Raw genomic sequence first — 17,530 nt, forward strand, 5'->3', positions numbered from 1 at the left:
AAATAGGATATTTCACTGAATACATTCAACACTTCGGATCTTTTCTGTTATTGTACTCCTGATATACTGAAAACACATTATTTCTGATTTGCTCAGCTCCTTTCAGTCTGTAATGCTTTATACTGAATAACACATGTCTGTTGTTTGAATGTTTTTTACTGCATAAATTTAACATAAATTCACAAAGACAATGAAGGCTTTGTTCTTTGTCTATGTGAATGACCATCAACAAAAGTAATGAAGTTTTCAAAACGAGCACATTTTAAAGATACAGACAAAATGGTTGGCTTTCAAAGAAAGCTTGGGAGTGTCAGTCTATTTTGTAAGCAGGTCAGGTTGAATTTGTTTTACTTTGTGACTTGGTGCAAAAAAGCAGTTTGAAAGCTATTAGCCACTTTATATGAGAAAACCATGACCTTTGTGTTTTTACACATTAAATTGGAACTGACATCCTTTAATGAAGGCAAAATAGGTATTGTCAGGACTGCAGCTGGCATATGAAACTAGATATACATTGAAGTCCAGTTGTCAAAGAGATTCAGTTCTACATCTACCATTAGGGCTGCAAAATTCAGTTATACTTGTCTATGAAAATTGCTTTCTATATTGCATTCTCTCAAAACACGCACATTCAAAAGAAACAGGGACCAAAAATATTTTCTATAGTAGCAACTGCTTACACATTGACCCTCTATCACAAATTGAAAATGCATAACGTAAGAACTCTAGATCAGATATCTCTAATCTTGTACTCTGCCAAGATTTACTTATCTAACCATCAGTCTTGCTGATGTCCAGAACCCTGCCCATGCATTTAGCAAAATATAACTTTTATCTTAACATTGGGGTTCTTTTCTTATTCCAACTTTATTTTCAATTTTATTTTAGATCTGTTGCAAAACTTTTATATTTTTTGTACAGAACAGGTTTGGATGTTGTCATGATAAACCCAGAGCAATGGAATAAGCAAGCAAACCTGGCTCAGTTATATATACTGTTAAAGTACAAATCATATGAGATTGAACTAGCATTCAGCTAGTTCAATCTTTCCTGAAGAAGGGCCTGTGCCCGAAACGTCGAATCTCCTGTTCCCTGGATGCTGCCTGACCTGCTGTGCTGTTCCAGCAATAAAGTTTCAACTAGCATTCAGCTATACTTACAAGTGGTGATCAGGAGCTTTTGTGCCATCTACAGCATGTTTCACTTCTGACTGGTGAAACAGCACTGTCAATTATTACTCATGATGTGGAGGTGCTGGTGTTGGACTGGGATGGACAAAGTTAAAAATTACACAATATGAGGTTATAGTGCAACAGGTTTATTTCGAAGCATTAGCTTTCAAAATGCTCCAAAAGCTTGTACTTTCACACAAACCTGCTGCCTATAACCTGGTGTTGTGTGATTTTTAACTTAAACATTACTCAAGTTTACTTGTGCGTGGAACTGAGTGATAACCAACTAGTCAGAGTGGGAGAGCTCTATAGCTGAATAAAGATACACTGACAAGCTCCTCATTCATACCACACTACCTCTTAAAAGTATTTTTAGCATGCATAAATAAAATTAATGTCGAAGAAAGGACTCTGTCGGCCTTCTGACAGTGTCATTTGCAAATTGTTTGGAAACATTGCGTACTGTCAAGTCATGAAGCACTCTGAAGCTCACAATATTCTGGAAATGAGCTAGTGAATCCTTACCACACCTTAATACAGTGTAAGATGCATCTGGGTAGATCTATTGCTGCCATCCTCTTGACTCATAGTGATCGACAGGGTTTGCTTTAGTGAGGTGGGAGAAGAACAAGTCTGATAGTCTAAAAATAGGAGAGAGTTGTCTTAAACAAGGTATTATGGGAGGCAAGAGAGGAGACTGCAGGTTCCCTAACATTAATTTTCGGAGAGGTGAAGCGGTGCCAGAGAACTGCAGGCAGTTAATGTGGCATCATTATTCAACAAAGCTGATAGGGATGAATGAGGTAACTATTGGGTAGTTAGTCTAACGTCAGTAGTAGGGAAATGTTTGAAAGAAGATTGAGGGGATTAACATCCATTTGGAGAGTCAAGGGTTAATGAAGCATAGAGGGTTAAATGCCCCTCCATTAAGTTTGACTCACCTATTTTCTTTAGGAATGCCTTTGGCATTTTTTACTAACTCATTAACTTCTACATGTAGGTAGCTATTTGTCTTCTGGCTGCTTAGTGACTATGTCCTACTTCAACAAATTTGTTACAGATAGTATTTTTCTCAAATTGTTGGTCACTGTTTGTGCCTTTGAGATTTCCTTGCTTCACAGCACTGACATTGACTTTTAATATGTAGTGTCTGCCCTCGTCTTTGTAATAGCATCTCATGAGTTTGTACCCAAGCAATTAAATATATTCTACAGATTTCCTGCAATAAGGTTGTTTCTCTCTGTTTAAGATTGATATGCACGGCTTCTAAACTTCTGCCTCACTCTTCATTCTGAATGGCTTTCTCAAAAGTAAATTCTTCTTTTAACTGGAATAAATCTGACAAACCTCCATACTAATTTCCATCTACTAATCTGGCTAGATCATTAATGCAATTATCTGTAGATTTCCCATGATGCTGAATCATTCTACTTAATTGTGCTCTTTCAAGAATGTTATCCATTCTGAGATAGAATATAATTGTTAAAAGCTTATGAAACTTCATCAGAACTATATTGCTTCTTTTACCCCTAAGTAAGCCATAACTCAATTTGGTAAAGATCCAATCAAATACAAAAAAATGTATTTACTTGTTCAGCTTCTGAGTTTGGAAGCAATTCAACATCTTAAAAACTATTTTCTCCAGGAGGTCCAAATCTGTGTTTTATTTAGCCCATCATTGAAATTAAATCTTCCTGGCAATATTATTTCTATTGTCATGACCTCCTAATTCCCTGCTTTATTATCTTTCTGTTCCATAGTATAACATTGTTGCTACTGATTGTATTGCTGTCCAGCACGAATTTTGTTTGTATGGTCAACATGATACATTTTGCAAGTAAAATGGATGATTGTTATGGCTTCTTAAGAAAAATGCCCCTAGTCATAGCCTTAATAAATGAATCTGTTCTCTTAATAGCTTTGCCAAATGAATATTGCTGCAATTAATAGTTCACAGGCTTTGTGAGTCTTTAAGATGAACCATTAATTAATTTTTTTCTGACTTCTTACTTTGCAAGATTGTAAACTGTATCTTTGGTCTTTAAAGTGTTCCACTGCCCATAAAGGATTTTATTTTTACTCTCAAAACTCCACGTTCCTTCCCTCCTTGGCTGTGAGGCAAGTGTTCCAGATTCATGAAATGTCTAGCTCACTTTCGCTGCTGCATGACTCCTTGAAGGTTTTAACTTCTTTTGTCATTGATTGTAGATTCTGCCTTGGAGAATATTGTCACAAGGTTCTCATCTGCAGAGTTTTGTCTAAAAACTCAAGGGCTCCTTATTGGCATATATAGCACAGTGTAGATGGAGTTAAAAAGGAAGAGAGAAAATCTCAGACAGCAGGCATAAGCCTGAAGTCTGGCCATGTGAATAGGAACATATGCAGAGAAGCACACTGAGTAGACTGACTAGCATTGGGTGATAGAGATTATAGAACTGTCTCTCAGCATTGCAACAGTAATATCAAAGCCTAGTGAATAGTACATTCAGCTTAGTACATTCCTGACGTATAGTGGAATTTAGTCATAATAGGTAATTAGCAATGTAAATTTATGAAGCCAAAGCCTGAAGACAGTTCTTGACCCTGTGTTCTCCTTAAATGGTCTGTCTTGAACCTAAACTCATGGTTGTGGGCATAAGACCACACAACAAAAGATGGTTGCAGTAATGGGATCCACTGTATAGAAAATCATAGCAGCATCCGAAGATGAAGAAACAGATCTATAAGTGCTTGAAGAGATGAACTCAATAAGAATGTCCTTAAAACTAAAACATAAATACAGCCTTAAGACCAGCCAGAGTCTGAAAAGCCACAGAACTGAATGAGACGTGGAAGTGATATTAGTGGTATTATGACTGGACTGTTCATCCAGAAATCCAGGTAACATTCTTGTAACCTGGGTTCTAATCCTGCCATGGCAGATGGTGAAATTCAAAATCAACAAAAGAAAGTCTGGAATTAAGTGTTGCCTGACAACCATGAAACTGTTGCTGATTGTCGGGCAAAACCGATCAAGTTCATTCATGTCCTTCAAGGAAAGACACTGCCATCCTTACTTCATCTGATCTACATGTGACTCCAGGCCCACAGCAATGCGGTTGCCCTTTAACTGCCTTCTGGGTAACTATGGATGAGCAATAAATGCTGACTTAGCTCACCACAATGAATGAATAAAAAAGCTGCTGTGAAGGAAATGTCTCCAAACAGAAAATTCCTGAGGAGGAACAATCAAAAACAACACTAAATCTGTATAAAAGCCTTTTACAGATAATAATAGGTGAGACAAGCTTTGTTCAAAATAAAGAACAAGAGCAACAGAAACAGTTAAGGGGATAAATCTGGATCAATCTCCCAAGCAAACAGACCAACTACCAGCAGATCTGATTTCCAAGGAAGAAAGAAAAAGAAGGAAAACCAAATCAGGGAACAGAGTTAAGAGTCCTAATAGTGATTTAACCATACACAAAGTACATACACAACTTGCTAACTTGCTAACTTGTACATACACAACGAACAAGTTAGCAACAGGCAATTTCAGAAATTTCTTCAGAACAATGCTGAAACTAAAGGCAACTGTGTGGAGTTTGCACATTCTCCCCGTGTCTGCGTGGGTTTCCTATGGGTGCTCCGGTTTCCTCCACAGTCCAGAAATGTGCAGGTTAGGTGAATTGGCCATGCTAAATTGCCCGTAGTGTTAGGTGAAGGGGTAAATGTAGCGGAATGAGTCTGGGTGCATTGCTCTGTGGAGGGTCGGTGTGAACTTGTGGGCTGAAGGGCCTGTTTCCACATTGTAAATAATCTAATCTAATCTAAATAAGGTACAGTGGTTAGCACTGCTGCCTCATGGTGCCAGAGATCTGGGTTCAATTCCAGCCTTTGGTCACTGTCTGCGTGGAATTTGCACATTCTCCATGTGTCTGCGTGAGTTTGTGCCGGGTGCTCTGGTTTCCTCCCATAGTCTAAAGATGTGCAGGTTAGATGAATTGGCCACACTAAATTGTCCTGTAGTGTCCAGGGATGTGCAGCATAGGTGGGTTAGCCATGGTAAATGTGGGATTACATTGATAGGATAGGGGGCTGGATCTGGATGGGATGCTCCTTACAGTGTCAGTGCAGACTTGATAGGCTGAATGGCCTCTATCTGCACTAGAGGGAGTCTATGATTCTAAATTGTTTGAAAATAAAAAGAAGTAGAAGTTATTTATTGGAAATTGATTTTTCACAACTGTAACAGGGAAGTTAGTTAAATCTTTGTCATTTTGACAGTTTGAGTGAGAAATATAAGCTTTCTTAGGCAAGTCAGAAGATCTATCAATTTTATCAATTTTACTTGTGAAAAAGCAGTGATAAAGTAAAAGAGAACGATCTTGATCACATGGTGTTGAAAATACTTTAGACACAGAAAAAATGGCAAGAATGACAACACGGCAGTCATCTTTGATATAGGCAATAAATACCATTAATCCATAATTTATAGGAACAGAAGCAGTCCATTCAACCCATCAAGTCTGCCCTACCATTTAATGAGATTGTGGCTGATCCAACAATCCTAAATTCCCTTACTAATTAAAAATTTGTCTATTTCAGTCTTGAATTTACTTAATGACAGCCTTGATAGCCTTCTATAGTAAAGCATTGAACAGATTCATTACTCTCAGGTAAAACAATTCTTCCTCATCTGTCTTAAATGTGCGATCCCTTTTTTCTTAGATTATGCCCCTCTTTCACAAGGGGAGACAACCTCTCCACATCTACCCCACCAAGACCTCTAAGAATCCTTTATGCTTCAATATGTCTCCTCTCATTCTTATTTGCCTTTCCTATTTGCTGCTGAACATGGCTCTAGATCTTCGTGATTCATGCATGGGGATCCTTAAATTCCTCTGGGCTGCAACCCAACTGCAGTCTTTATCCATTTACTACTCTTCCTGACAAAGTGCATAACCCCAAATTTTCCCATACTGTAATCCATCTACCAAGCTATTTTGCCCATTCACTTAATCAGTCTATATTCCTCTGCAGACTTGTTGTATCTTCCTTACAATTTGCCTTCTCACTTATTTTTGTGTCTTCTGCAAACTAGGTGACAGTATGTTCACTTCCCTCATTCAAGACATTCATACATATAGGCACACCCGTAGTCAGAGGTCACCATTCTGAAAATAACTACTTTATCTGAACACTGTCTTCTGTTGGTGGCTAATCCACTATCCACGCTAATTTACTAACCCCAACACCATGGACCCTTACATTATTAAGTAGCTCCATGTCTGGTACATTAACAAATGTCTTTTGGAAGTTCAAATATATTAAATCCACTGTTTTCCTTTTATCTATCCTGATTGTTACTACCTCAATAAACTCCAATAAATTTGTCAGGCATAATATCCCTTTCATAAAGCAACAATAAGTCTGCTTAATCATATTGTGTATTTCTGCTTGTTCCACTATTGCATCCTTTATAATAGACTCTAACATATTTCCAATGACAGATGTGAAGTTAATTGGCTTTTGGCTGTTGGTTTAAGGTTTCACTCATCCCTATGAAGGCACCATATTGGTAAAGGAAAGCTGCACTTCACAATAGAAACTGCATTTAGAATAGCAGAAACTCTCAGTTTAAGCACATAACAGTCTTTACAACAACAAAGATTCAACATTAACTTTAATCAACTAAGAATACAACAAGACAGCAAAATAAGTGTAGCACAAACAGATCAAAATTCTAACAATAATCTGCCCAATAAAGAAAATATTTAACAACAAAAAAGGGTCCAGTAGCAGAATGTGGCAGCTAGATGGCTCAGTGGTTAGCCCTGCTACCTCACAGCACCAAGACCCGGATTTGATTCCAGCTTCGGGCGATCATCTATGTGGAGTTTGCACATTCTCCCTGCGTCTGCACGGGTTTCCTCCCACAATCCAAAGATGTGTAGGTTAGATGAATTAGCCATGCTAAATTACCTATAGTGTTCAGTGATGTGTAGGTTAGGCGCATTGGTCAGGGATAAGTGTAGAGTAATAGGGTAGAGGAACGGGTCTGTGTGGGTTACTCTGCAGAGGGTTGGTGTGGACTTGTTGGGCCAAATGGTCTGTTTCCACTCTGTAGTAATTCTATGAGAATGCTTTAAGTTCTGTAGCAAAATTCTCCAATTGGTAAATAGAAAACTCACACGGGGACTCACAGTGACAGCAATTTGCAACGGTGATTCCACTTTCAGATGATTATATCCAAAACAAAAAGGGTTTCTGGATTTCTGAAGTGGAAACACTGGTATTACAATAAAAATGTGCGAGTTATGGCTTATCAGACATTTTCACATTCTAGAGTATCCACCTGTGTGTGAATCTTACACAGACTGAAAAATAAGATAAGCAAGATTGAAACAATCCAAGGACAAGCTCCTCAATTTAACAAATCAATGTGAGAAATAGAGCAACATCGCACCCTGATCAAAAGATTTGGAGTTCGGAACCATTACAGCAAAACGAGGAAAAATAGCAGACTGACCATAGTCTAACAAATACGGAATGGAGAGGTAGAACCAGGTATCTGATCTTCTCTGACAATGATACAACACAAAGGTTGTCATCCACAAAATCTATAAAAGTCATTTATTTCCAAGAAATGATCAGTGAATCAACAAGCTCATTTTAGAAGGACACTCCCACAATGGAACCAGCTGTCAAAGGAAATAGTCACAGCTTCATCATTTGAATTTTTCAAGCCTCATCTTTAGATTTCCCTTTATTTTATTTTCATTCTCAGGGATAACAGAACATTTAGTTAACATTTGCCACAAAAATGTGTCAAAACAAGAATACAAGTCTTTAACACCAAAACAACTAAAGCAAAAGCAAAAAATGTGGATTATTTCAGTATCTGCTTTGTTTTAGTTGCTCACAATATCAGGTAATTGCCTTTTACGTGTCCCAGTTGGCGAATATTTAGCTATCTTCTTTACTTTCACATTGTTTTACTATAGCAAGCGTTGAGATCAATGTAGGTTAACCCCCTATTAAGGTACTCAATAGAATGTGCCCTCTATCCATATCTTACTTTGACATCAAAAATAGACTTCAATATATTTGTCAGTTACATCTTTTTCCAATGTCTTGCCATTTCTTAGCTTGGCATCTGTCTTGGTCCAGTTGCTCTGGGCATGCAAGCCCATATTGATTTTCTCTGCTCTCAATTCAGATATGGTTTGTCGCATCATTCTCATAGTTGACTCAAGCTTGAAGCCTTTTGTGTTATCCCCCCATTTGTCACTGCCCACCTGGTGAGGTGTCTGATAACATTTTCACGTATGTTTTTTGATCAATCACTGTTATGCTTTGACAGCATGAGAGAGTAAACTCTGCAAGTTTAGATGTTTTTTGACAGTTTATTTATTTAACAAAAAAAGCGCAAAGCAATTTAACTATCACTTAAAATAAAATCCCACCACTTTAAACTGCGCAAAATTAGATCAGCAAATAGTGCATTACTGTTGATCACAAAGTTGCCCCTTGCAGTGTTAACTGCACCAGCTATTTCAGACCGAAACAGTTTGCACAATGGATTGTTTGCATTTCAATAAGGTGCAATTACTTATTATGTTTCTCAGCTACGAAGCCACATGAGGATTTAAGTTGAAGAGAAAATGGGGAACAAAATTCTGTGGTTTCTGCAGGTAGCATCAGTGTAGCACCTAGAAACGAGTGGATGGTTCTTTTTAACATGATCAATCAGTGTGAGAATCACGAAGAATATTAAATGATTACTACGATGCAGATGCACCAGAGAAAAGTACAAGTGGGTCAGAATTATAGAACATTGAATTTCAACAAAGCCTCCTGTATCCCTGATTAGTACAGGATAGTTCAGGCACAGCTGCCGGCACAGGGGAGATCAATGGGCTTTAAATGGAACAGCAGTTGTACATTGAAGATTCCTGATGCAGTAAGCCTGCATAGCCAGCAGAAAAGTTTGCTAACAGTGTTTCAACTCATCAGGTAAGTGCAAAAGGGCTGCTGTTGAAACACTAGTGACGAAAGTATATTCCAGTTGGATTTATAAGGAAATACAACAGATTTATATGTACTGTCTGACATGTATAAGAAGCCTTTCAATTTAGTCTTAGTGACAGGCAATATTGGACTGTGCACCAGAACAAAATACACTCACCTGTGCTTAAAAGCATTTATTGTGAACAGAATTTACTGATACTCCCTGCAGGACACCATTACAAACACATCATGCACAATCTTACACAACTTCTTATAGATGTGATGTGGAATGGTACATCAGATTAAACAGACAAGGTAGAATTTAGATCGATTATATCACTATATCTACATCACTCCTCATGGCTCAGCAGCAAATCAAGATCAGTCAACCAGAACTGAACCACTTGTTTCATTTTGTGATCATCACCTGTACACATCGGAGCACTGTGTCTGCCAAATTGTTGCTTCAGGGAGAATAAGTCTGTTCAGAATGGCAGTATGGTTGGCTACACAGGCAAAGGAGCACATTTGCACTTACCTGATGAGTTGCAACACCGGTAACAAGCTTTCCTGCTGGCCACGCTGGGTTACTCTGGCAGGAATCTTCAATGTAAAACTGCAATGCCTCCAAAAGCACGTCTAACTGAGCAAAGCAGGCACGTGGTGCCAGATGAGGCCAAAAGTCTGTAAAACCAAATATCAAAATAACAATATAAATTTATCCTGGATGATTAGATTAATATTTTAATTTTTAAATTCAACTTACTTGACTCTTAACATATGGTTCATTTGATTTGTTATTGCCACATGTCCAGGCACATGAAAAGTTCTGTTTGTTTGCATGCAGTACTTGCAGATCACACCATACAAAGCAAATTAATGTAACAGAACAGAGCGAGGATTACAACGTTACGGCTGCAGAGAAGGTGCAGAAAGAGCGAGATCAACACTAAATTTAAAATTTGAGAGGTCCATTTAGCAGTCTAATAACAGTGGGGAAGAAGCTATTCTTGAATCTGTTGTTACTTGTGTTTTAGCTATTGTATATTCTGCCTGATGGAAGAGTTTGGAAGAGATTATAATCAGAATGGGAGGAGTCTTTGTTTCTGTTAAAGGACTGAATATTGAGGAGGGATTAAAGTTTCTTTGCTAAAATTATGTTGGACTAGTGTTGGTGGATGTGAAAATATGACTGTGAATTCGTTTTTTCCCACTTTATAATTCAAATATCTGGAAGCACAAGTATTGAAAGACTATCCTTCAAATTACAACTGGGACATTTGCTTAGAAAGAATTCAGTGTTTACCTGAAATTTGTCTCTGTGTTGGTTCTTCAACCTGGTTAATATTTCTGTAAAAGATAGCAAATAAAAACATTTCAGATGTATCCTGTTAAGCATTGGTACATTTCCATAAAGAGGTCACTTCAAGTGCAGACAAATATAGGGATTAAGTCATTTAAAGTCTACCCTGTCATTTTTATAGCCATATTTTAAATTTGAATTCTGTCTTCTGTCAACATCCCACAAAATGTTTATGGCAGGGAGACAGTTGGTCTGGCTTTGTCCCTTGTTATCAGCAAGCTTTGTCTCGATGCCGAATTGTTATCCTCAACTTGCTAGAAGTACACCTGTGAGATCCAGTTTTGGATGAACCTCAGGTTTTTGGTATGGACTGCCATTGTACCACTTATTTCCAAGTTCAAGAACAAGCTAAAGTGAATGTTTACTCTAGATCCTTCTTTCGATCATTCTCACTATTTCTATAGCACTTCTGCTGTTCAAAATAAAATTAAAATGATTCCTTTTATCAAAACATTTCTTTCGTAGGAATCAAATTTGCATCATTCACCTTGCCCCACTTAACAAACCTCTCAAAAACTTAGTTGCATGCTTTCAGTTGGCCTACATTCTATGCTATAATTTCATTTCCGCATCTCAATAATAGATGATTTTCAGCATTCGTTTGCTTTATTTAAACGGGTTCAAAAACGTAAAGCTGCATATACAGATTCCTGCAGTGTCTTGTGGAGTTAAAGGAACAGTTTTATTTATTTAACTTTAAACATCGGCTGGCAATACTCGAACATTACTAATTGAACACAAGAGTGCCATCTGATGAACGCAAGTATATTGTTCTATTGACAGTCCAGAGTCTCCAATACCGAATGCTGCAAGCATAGGGAAGGTTCCAGAGAGTCAGAAACAAGAGCAGCTATCACATTGCCATAACAACCAAAGCCTTGTTGAATGTAACAACCTTGAAATGACATCTTGCAATTTTAAAGCAAAATTATTCAAAGTATAAAATTCTTTGATCCACTGTTTTAATGCAGTTATTTGGTCTCATTCAAACTAAGCAAACATTCAGCATCTATTCACTAATATTCACCTAGCATTCATTTTTGGACAATTAATTCTTGGGATAAACAATAAATTCTTCCTAATTGCCTCCAGGAGGGGTTATTAAGAGGCTTTATTGATCAGTAATGGTTCTCATGGTTAGGTATACTAGTCATGGTGTTAGGGAGGGAATTCCAAGTTTCCAACCCAATGACATTGAAGAAATTGCAATTCAATTCTAAAACAAGATGGCATGTGACACAAAGGACAATCTATAGGAAGTGGTCCCTTCTTAAATAGTGAAATGAATTTGCTTCCATGCCATCCAATCTACACAAATTATTTTGGAATGTTTCAAACTTTGCAAGTTAATCATCAATGCATCAGCTATCCTGACAGACACCTCCTTCAACACTCTACAATGTGTACCATCACATCCTCGGGATTTATCAACTTTCAACCCCATTAATTTCTCCAGTACAATCTTTTTCATCAAACCAATATCCCTCAACTCCTCATTCTCCTTAGCTGCTTGAATCTGCAATTTTGGGAAACTTGTACTTTCCTCTGTGAAAACAGATGCAAAGTAATAATTTAGCTTCCCTGCATTTCTCTTTTCCCCATTATTAATTCTCCTGCCTGTGCCAGTAATGGGTCAAACATTTCCTCTTTCACAATTACAGTCCATTTTTATGTTTCTGCTAGGTTACAATCACACTCTATTCTCTCCTCATCAGTTTCTTGGTTCTCCTTTGTTGGAATTGTGTTGCATCAACATCATTTTCCACTTATCAGAACAAGTCTGAACATTTGCTGCATGTGGAAATGGACTGTTTTAATATCCAAATTGTGAATGGTGCTGAAGACAGTGCAATTATCAGTAAATGTTCCCAGGTTTGTCTTTATGATGAAGGAAAGGTCATTGATTGGCAGCTCAATATAGTTGGACTGAGGACACCATCTTGAGGAACACCTGCAGAAATGTCCTGGGCATGAGATTATTGGCAACAACCACAATAATGTTTCTTTGGCCTCAGTGAAGAGTTTTTCCCCTGAATTTTATAAACTTAAATTTTTCCAAGTTTCCCCAGCCTAATACATATTGTTGTCTTGATGTCAAAGGTAGTCATGATCACCTTATCTCTGGAATTAAGTCCACGTGTCCATGTTTAGACCCAGGCTGCAATGATGTCTGGAATTAAGTGGACATAAAATCCAACTGAGCATCAGTGAGTGCTGATTAAGTCACTTTCATTGCACTGCCAAAGGCAGCTTTACTCAGTTTGTTGATAATACTATTATTCTGTTTTGTTCCTTTCCAAAAGAGTTAGGTGAAATTAGAAAACAAAACTCAGCTACATATAAAAAAAAATATTTTGCAATTTAAGACTGTTAAAGTTCAAAGTCAAATGATTGAATTATGCAAAAATACACACAAGAACATTGTTTCTTGGGACTTCTTGAGTGCTTTACAGACAGCAGTACCTTTGAAGTGCAGTCATTTTTGTGTTGTAAGAAATATGGCAGTCAATTTATGTTCAAAGTTTGTGAGAAGATTTGTAGCTCGGGTGCTCGTTGTTTTGGTTCTGTTCGCCGAGCTGGGAATTTGTGGTGCAGACATTTCGTCCCCTGTCTAGGTGACATCCTCAGTGCTTGGGAGCCTCCTGTGAAGCGCTTCTGTGATCCTTCCTCTGGCATTTGTAGTGGTTTGAATCTGCCGCTTCCGGTTGTCAGTTCCAGCTGTCAGTTGCAGTGGTCGGTATATTGGGTCCAGATCGATGTGCTTATTGATTGAATCTGTGGATGAGTGCCATGCCTCTAGGAATTCCCTGGCTGTTCTCTGTTTGGCTTGTCCTATAATAGTAGTGTTGTCCCAGTCGAATTCATGTTGCTTGTCATCTGTGTGTGTGGCTACTAAGGATAGCTGGTCGTGTAGTTTCGTGGCTAGTTGGTGTTCATGGATGCGGATCGTTAGCTGTCTTCCTGTTTGTCCTATGTGGTGTTTTGTGCAGTCCTGGCATGGGATTTTGTACACTACACTGGTTTTGCTCATGCTGGGTATCGGGTTCTTCGTTCTGGTGAGTTGTTGTCTGAGAGTGGCTGTTGGTTTTTGTGTGCTGTTATGAGTCCTAGTGGTCGCAGTAGTCTGGCTGTCAGTTCGGAAATGCTCTTGATGTATGGTAGTGTGGCTAGTCCTTTGGATTGTGGCATGTCCTCGTTCCGTTGTCTTTCCCTTAGGCATGTATTGATGAAATTGCGCGGATATCCGTTTTTGGCAAATACATTGTATAGGTGTTCTTCTTCCTCTTTTTGCAGTTCTGGTGTACTGCAGTGTGTTGTGGCTCTTTTGAATAGTGTCTTGATGCAACTTCTTTTGTGTGTGTTGGGGTGGTTGCTTTCATTGTTTAGGACTTGGTCTGTGTGTGTGGCTTTCCTGTATACCTTTGTGGTGAATTATCCGTTAGGTGTTCTCTGTACCCTCACGTCTAGGAATGGGAGTTGGTTATCCTTTTCTTCCTCTCTAGTGAATCGGATTCCTGTGAGTGTGGCGTTGATGATCCAGTGTGTGTTCTCTATTTCTGTGTTTTTAATGATTACAAAGGTGTCATCCACATATCTGACCCAGAGTTTGGGTTGAATTTGCGGTAAGACTATTTGTTCTAATCTTTGCATTACCGAATGCAAAGAATGAAACCTGAAAGCAACAACACTCCCAGATTCTATGGACTACCTAAAGTGCACAAACCAGACATCCCACTCAGACCCATAGTATCACTACTAGGGACACCATCACACAAACTGGCTAAAGAACTACAGCAGAAACTGAAACACCTGATCAGCGGATCCAGACACTCTATACAATCAACACAGGAATTCTTGCACATCATCAGAAATATACACATAGACAAGGAAGAAACCATGGTCTCATTCGATGTAACAGCACTGTTCACCACTATCAACAAAACCCTAGCCAGAGAAACAATAGCCAACCTGCTGGACATACAGAACAGACAACAGGACGGTGAACCTATCAACAAAGACGGCATACTCAAACTACTGGACCTGTGCCTCACAACACACTTCACATTCAACAACCAAATATATGAACAAATCAACGGCACACCCATGGGCTCACCCATCTCTGGACTCATAGCAGAAGTGGTAATGCCAAGGTTAGAACAAACAGTCTTACCGCAAATTCAACCCCAACTCTGGGTCAGATATGTGGATGACACCTTTGTAATCATTAAAAACACAGAAATAGAGAACACACACCGGATCATCAACGCCACACTCACAGGAATCCGATTCACTAGAGAGGAAGAAAAGGATAACCAACTCCCATTCCTAGACGTGAGGGTACAGAGAACACCTAACGGATAATTCACCACAAAGGTATACAGGAAAGCCACACACACAGACCAAGTCCTAAACTATGAAAGCAACCACCCCAACACACACAAAAGAAGTTGCATCAAGACACTATTCAAAAGAGCCACAACACACTGCAGTACACCAGAACTGCAAAAAGAGGAAGAAGAACACCTATACAATGTATTTGCCAAAAACGGATGTCCGCGCAATTTCATCAATACATGCCTAAGGGAAAGACAACGGAACGAGGACATGCCACAATCCAAAGGACTAGCCACACTACCATACATCAAGAGCATTTCCGAACTGACAGCCAGACTACTGCGACCACTAGGACTCATAACAGCACACAAAAACCAACAGCCACTCTCAGACAACAACTCACCAGAACGAAGAACCCGATACCCAGCATGAGCAAAACCAGTGTAGTGTACAAAATCCCATGCCAGGACTGCACAAAACACCACATAGGACAAACAGGAAGACAGCTAACGATCCGCATCCATGAACACCAACTAGCCACGAAACTACACGACCAGCTATCCTTAGTAGCCACACACACAGATGACAAGCAACATGAATTCGACTGGGACAACACTACTATTATAGGACAAGCCAAACAGAGAACAGCCAGGGAATTCCTAGAGGCATGGCACTCATCCACAGATTCAATCAATAAGCACATCGATCTGGACCCAATATACCGACCACTGCAACTGACAGCTGGAACTGACAACCGGAAGTGGCAGATTCAAACCACTACAAATGCCAGAGGAAGGATCACAGAAGCGCTTCATAGGAGGCTCCCAAGCACTGAGGATGTCACCTAGACAGGGGACGAAACGTCTGCAACACAAATTCCCAGCTCGGCGAACAGAACCACAAAACAGTCAATTTATGTGCAGCAAGATATCACACAGAGGAGATTGATCATGACTAAATAATTTGTTCTTTAAATGGCATTAGTTGAAGTTGTCCATAACACACTTTATGAACTAGAAAAATTTATATCCATTCAGATGCAAATCTGATGGTGTGCAACTGGTCTTCATTATACTCAAGATATTGCATCATCAATTTCGCAGTATTCTACTTATTTGACAAATAATTTTAATTATGATCATTACATTTGAAATGGCAAAAAGAAAAGACAAGAAAAGAAAAATAACAGAGTTAATGACTGAAAACCATTTCATTCAGTAATATGTTGGAGTAGTTGACAGAAGTTGCAGTTTTTGCTACTCAATGCTTGAATTTAATGTGGCAATATTCTGCAGCATCTAATCAACATCAGTTGTACAGGTGATGCAATGCAGTGTACAATTTTTTTTAAAAATTAGGTTTTACACAACAGGAGAGCAAATAAAGTGAAGCAGGCTCAGGAAAATAAATTATGGGCGGCACGGTGGCACAGTGGTTAGCACTGCTGCCTCACAGCGTCAGAGACCCGGGTTCAATTTCCGCCTCAGACGACTGACTGTGTGGAGTTTGCACGTTCTCCCCATGTCTGCGTGGGTTTCCTCCGGGTGCTCCGGTTTCCTCCCACAGTCCAAAAGATGTGCAGGTTAGGTGAATTGGCCATGCTAAATTGCCCGTAGTGTTAGGTAAGGGGTAAATGTAAGGGTATGGGTGGGTTGCGCTTCGGCGGGGCGGTATGGACTTGTTGGGCCGAAGGGCCTGTTTCCACACTGTAAGTAATCTAATCTAATCTAATCTAATCTAAATCTAAATCTAATCTAATCTAATCTAATCTAAAAACGGGGGCAACTATTAATTCTAGGCAAGTACAATTCTCTCACTTTTAAAATCTGCTCTCCCTTTGAAATGATTTTCTTCTTTAAAAGGCTACGTTTGTTCTATTACACAGAAAATGTGAATACAGTACACTGACAAGTTCTGACTTTTACTGCAGTGCAAAGCAGCATTCCTTTATCATAATTTAACCTTCAACTCAACTAACCTTCAGATTTGCCATCGTAAAGGCACCAGAGTGTGAATTCATGTCCAGAGTGAAAGGAAAGATCTACTGGAAAGTTGTTTCACTTTGACAGCTGACAAGAAGCAAATTTTTTTACAAGAAGCTGAAAATGTGAACTACTTTGTAAATCAAGGCATGTTTTTACGGATCATTTTCTCTGTGGTAAATGATGGGTTCGAGTTCAGAATATAGTATAGATAGAAACTTGAAAAATATTCCTGAAATGGAAATCAGTACTCCTGTTAAGGAAAATGTATTAAATGAACAGTCTGGAGATATGTGGAACATTTCCCTCATATAGAGTAAAAATAGCAAAGACTTTTTTTCAGATAGTTCAGAGTAATGCACAGAGATTTAGTTTAATTTGCGGTTAGTACCATCAGAAGGCTAACTAAAATTGCTATTTACCTATAGAATTATTAAAATTCAGTTTTAGAGAAGAAACAGAATTCTTTAATCTAAACACTTCTAATTTTTAAACTTGAGTAAATTAAAATTTCATATTAATTTCTTGAGTAAATTCTCAACAAGAGCAGAGAAGGTCCTTTCATGGCAAGATACATGACAACCCAGTGGAAAATGCAAAAGAAAGTCACAGCAAACTTGAGAAGAGAATAAAAGGACACTGTAGTAGCTTAGGGAACCCACTAAGGCTGTGAATTATCAAATAGC

The 17,530-nt window shown here is 38.7% G+C and overlaps 1 protein-coding gene across 3 annotated transcripts in view; it reads right to left on the minus strand.

Annotated features, from left to right (window-relative positions):
* Window positions 1–17,530, minus strand: part of LOC122560192 (disks large-associated protein 4-like) — a 590,484-nt gene that overhangs the window by 331,657 nt on the left and 241,297 nt on the right. For all 3 annotated transcript variants that reach the window (XM_043710587.2, XM_043710586.2, XM_087994822.1), the window contains 2 exons: window positions 10,471–10,514; window positions 9,703–9,848 (listed from right to left, as the gene is read on the minus strand). The gene's annotated coding sequence lies outside the window, so the exon portion shown is untranslated. The remainder of the gene's footprint in view (window positions 1–9,702; window positions 9,849–10,470; window positions 10,515–17,530) is intronic.

The sequence above is a fragment of the Chiloscyllium plagiosum genome, unplaced genomic scaffold, assembly GCF_037043375.1.
Source record: "Chiloscyllium plagiosum isolate Xiang-an unplaced genomic scaffold, Cpla_swu_hap1 HiC_scaffold_15, whole genome shotgun sequence".
In the NCBI taxonomy this organism is placed as follows: Eukaryota; Metazoa; Chordata; class Chondrichthyes; order Orectolobiformes; family Hemiscylliidae; genus Chiloscyllium; species Chiloscyllium plagiosum.